Source organism: Pinus tabuliformis, chromosome 3_2 (assembly GCF_031772625.1).
Source record: "Pinus tabuliformis cultivar Carrire ecotype Pingquan chromosome 3_2, CPIR1, whole genome shotgun sequence".
In the NCBI taxonomy this organism is placed as follows: Eukaryota; Viridiplantae; Streptophyta; class Pinopsida; order Pinales; family Pinaceae; genus Pinus; species Pinus tabuliformis.
This window is the reverse complement of record NC_142302.1, coordinates 604,549,189-604,553,369: the sequence shown is the minus strand read 5'-3', so window position 1 is coordinate 604,553,369 and position 4,181 is coordinate 604,549,189. Positions and strand designations below refer to the sequence as shown.

At 34.6% G+C, this 4,181-nt stretch overlaps 1 long non-coding RNA gene across 1 annotated transcript; it reads right to left on the bottom strand.

The window, feature by feature from the left end:
* Nucleotides 1–389: 389 nt before the first annotated feature.
* Nucleotides 390–1,101, bottom strand: LOC149182061 (uncharacterized). Its single transcript, XR_016257581.1, has 2 exons — nucleotides 543–1,101; nucleotides 390–449 (listed from the first exon to the last, which is right to left on the bottom strand). It is a non-coding gene; the product is annotated as an uncharacterized LOC149182061 (long non-coding RNA).
* Between the last annotated feature and the right edge of the window lie 3,080 nt (nucleotides 1,102–4,181).

Below are 4,181 nucleotides of genomic sequence, written 5' to 3'. Positions count from 1 at the left end.
AGCAAAGGGGGATCCCACAAGGTTGTCCTAGGATAATAATAATAAGAAGAACAATGCATGAATGCATGATTTCCCAGAGATGAGCAAATGATGCAAATTTTTTTAAAATGAGCAAAACTTCATCCATGCCCTTTTGCAGCTAACTCACATTCAAGCCAAATTAATTTTCCTTTATTATGATTCAATCAGAGTCATAGCAAGTTCGTTCGGATTTTAGAAGCACGACCAACGTTTAACCTGCTTGGGCTTCCATTACTTCCAAAATAATCTTCAATTCTAAATAATAACCTCAGCATTTGAAAGCACAAAAATGAATATTTTGATTTTCAATGAAAAATATGATAAATTTCTGGAATAAGAAAATCTCCAAAATTGCCCAAGCATCTCTATAATTTTCAATCCACTTTCATGCCTCATCATTTTAATTTCTCGAATATTTTGTGTGCAGCCTGCATTTTACAAGGCGCCATGACAGAACTGAAGTCAGTAAGATTACAGATACATCGTAAATAGAAGTGTATTCTTACACGAAAACTGCTTACACGTTTGTCAACACAGAACTAATAGTCGAAGTACTGTCCGGTACAATGCTTATGCCCAGTTTCATCTTCTTCAATCCTTTTCACACATGCCTGCCAAATACAAGAATATTTTATAATTGAAGGATCATAAAGTCTAAATGAATCTGATTTTCCTTGCAATAACATTGATCTACAGGCATATTTAAAAAAGTGCAGCTACTTGGGCTGGTGGAGAAGACCTTAAGAGACCAGAAATCATTGACAGAGCTTTTAGTGCTAAGCTACATTTTATGAATCCCTCTTAAATGACCCTGAAGCCCTCTGATGCACAATATTGGGATGGAAATATCTCAGCAGCAAATCCTTGCAGGGATTTCTTCCGAGGGAGAGATAGGCCTAAGAGATCAGGGTTTGGGAAAGAAATCCTAAACAGCAGGTGACATGTGGAGCAATATCGGATGTTGGAAATTAATGACGGGTTACTGGCTGATTTTTAAAAGACACATGGGAAGGACCCCCCTCAACAGAACTCTGAACCTAGGGAACACTGGAAACCTCTGAACATAGGGAATACTCTGGAAACCATTGAACAAAAGACTAGATAAAAGTCAAAGACTATTGGACACTGGAATAGGTAGTTTTGAATCTCCAATTTGGTACGTGTCATGGAAACCCCTCAAAGATTGCCCAATCTAAATACCTCTAGCTGTGAAGGATCCTTTTATGTTTATCCCAACAACTAACAAAAAGGAAAACATCCGACGGGAAAATTCAAGATAGGCTCAGATATTTTAATAGAGGCAAAAGTTACTTGATGGTTGATCTGAAAATGGGGTATTAAAGGCCCGATTCGTCAAGTAGCTTCGCTATTCCTTTCGCTTCTTCCTCTGAAGTCCCCTCCAGCGATTCCATGCAAACTCACAGCAGCTCGTCATATGAAAGGCGGTGACTTGAAGCAGCCACCTCGTACGGACTCGCAAATTGCAGGCTTCAGAGGATTGAAACCCTTCAAGTGAAACCTAGAGAGACAAGCAACAAAGGGTTTATCAGAATGGGGTTCTTTAGAGGAAACGAACACAAGGAGAATCGAAGCCCTGTTGGTCCTCCTCCATTGAGGGATTTCAATAGGGGAAAAGTTGCAGCAGCTTTGGATCCCTTCGAACTCAGCGGTTTTCCTGCCATGCATTTCAATTTCAGCACAATTGAAGACACCACATCCTAGTGACTAGCAGATTGCAAGCTTCAGAGGATTGAAACCCTTCGAGTGAAACCCCTAGAGACGGGCGACAAAATGTTTATCGAAACGAGATTCTTTAGAGGAAACGAACATGAGGAGAATCGAGCAGCCAACGAGGAGTCCAAATCCGCCAAGCCCAAATACTCTACCAGTTTCTTGTCTCGCGATTTCTCCCCGCGGAGCAATTTATCCGGAATGCTTCCAGTGAATCAAAGAAATTAGGTCGAAGCAAGTCATTAATATGAACAAGAAATGTGCATCAAACTGATTACCGACCTTCGAAGAGGGGTGCCGTCTGGAAGAGCATGCTCACATGGCAGAGGAGGGCGAGCACGTTGAGGCTGGTGATGTCGTCGTTCTGGATGAAGACGGAATTGAAGGGCGGTTCCCAGAGCTTGTTCAGTGCCCTCAGGAATGTCGACTTTCCGCTCCCCCTCTTCCCTAAATCGAAAGGCTAACAAACTAACTGAATAAATAATAGTTTGGTAATTACGCCGTAATTCAATAAATAATTGAATAAATAATAGTTCGGCGGAAATGGTGATATCGAACGGCCAATAACATTTTAATCGTCTAACATTTCATCTGACGGTCGAAACGAGATCCACGAATCACTTGAGGAGAGTTAGTTTCAAAGGGGAACGCCTTACGGCGTAAATAGACTTAATTATTTATTATAATAAGTAGTTATATAAATAAGCTCTAAGAAAATACATAATAATTTTAGAAAATAGTTTGGTAATTACGCCGTAATTCAATAAATAATTGAATAAATAATAGTTCGGCGGAAATGGTGATATCGAACGGCCAATAACATTTTAATCGTCTAACATTTCATCTGACGGTCGAAACGAGATCCACGAATCACTTGAGGAGAGTTAGTTTCAAAGGGGAACGCCTTACGGCGTAAATAGACTTAATTATTTATTATAATAAGTAGTTATATAAATAAGCTCTAGGAAAATACATAATAATTTAATCTTCACCAAACTTCTAAAAAAATGTTGAATTCGTTTTTGGTTTCGAAAAAACTATGCACAATCAGATTTAACCTATATGTTATAATTTCCATTCAATTTTGTTTGATGTATTTATTAATTATGTATGTGTAAAATGAGTATAGATTTATATTAAATATGAGAGGGATAAAATTTCTTCACTTAAAAAATCTTTTAGAGTGCAAAATATGATATGTTATTTTTCATTGTTTAATTTGTATTTTTAAATTCTAAATAAAGTATATATAAAACCAAATAAAATTTTAACTATAAAACCTAATTTTTTCATAATATATACATAATTTTTAAATGATACTTAATATATATATATATTAAAATATTCTACATCAAGTATATATCTAATCATTCTGCGACACAAATCAAAATAAATTTTTATTATTAATATATTTTTAAATATATGTTAATATTAATTTTTATTTAAATATTTTATAATAATTTATTTTGAATATTTTTTTATATACAACATTAATATATTTTATTTTAATAATTTTTTATATACAAATATAACAAACCAACAACCTCCAAACCTCCATTTTCAATTTTATTGCTCATTGTTCATTGGGCTATAGCAACAACTTCTAACTTCCAAATCTTACCTCTGTTTAACATATTAGTATTAGAGATAAGCAAATAATCAGTAGCCAAGCTATAAGGAATAGCAAAGACTCGGTGGATGCGTCCAGACAGTATTATCAGAATCCACGTAAAATTGAGCCAATATATCTACAAACACAGGCGGAGCTATCAGGGAGTGGGAATAGTACTCGTTTGATTTCGTTGAGGGAAGAGTACAACCGTCAAAGCCAAGTGGAAATAATACTAGCGAATATCACTGAAGTCGGAGCACGGCCATCAAAGCGGAGTGGGAATAAAACTCGTTGAAGCTCAAAGGCAACGCATCCAGAGATTCACCTGCGCAAATGTGTATGAGTAGATGAATGGGTGCGTGATGTGTATGAGTAGATGAGTGTCTAAGAAACCATAAAATAATTTATGGTTGGTAGAAGTGTTTACTTATTTATTTTGAGAAATACAAATTTGCAGTGGACGTCCAAATAAAGGGGACAAGATAAAATATTTATTTAAATAAAAATGATATGTTTTTGGTGAAAGTTCTTTTTATTTTTTTCATATAGTTCAATTTTGGTTAGTTGAGAAAAGAGTAGAGCGGTCAAATTCAAGTAAGAATAATATTAATAAAGATATATTTTAAGTATTGATTTAATATGAATCGAGAGATCAATTTTATTAAAATGTAAACTTATTTAGAGTGCAAAATACAATGTGTTATTTTTCATTGTTTACATTGTATTTTTGAGTGTCAAGTAAAATATATATAAGACTAAATAAAAAATTTAATCATAAAACTTAATATTTTCATAATATATATAATGTTTTTTATAT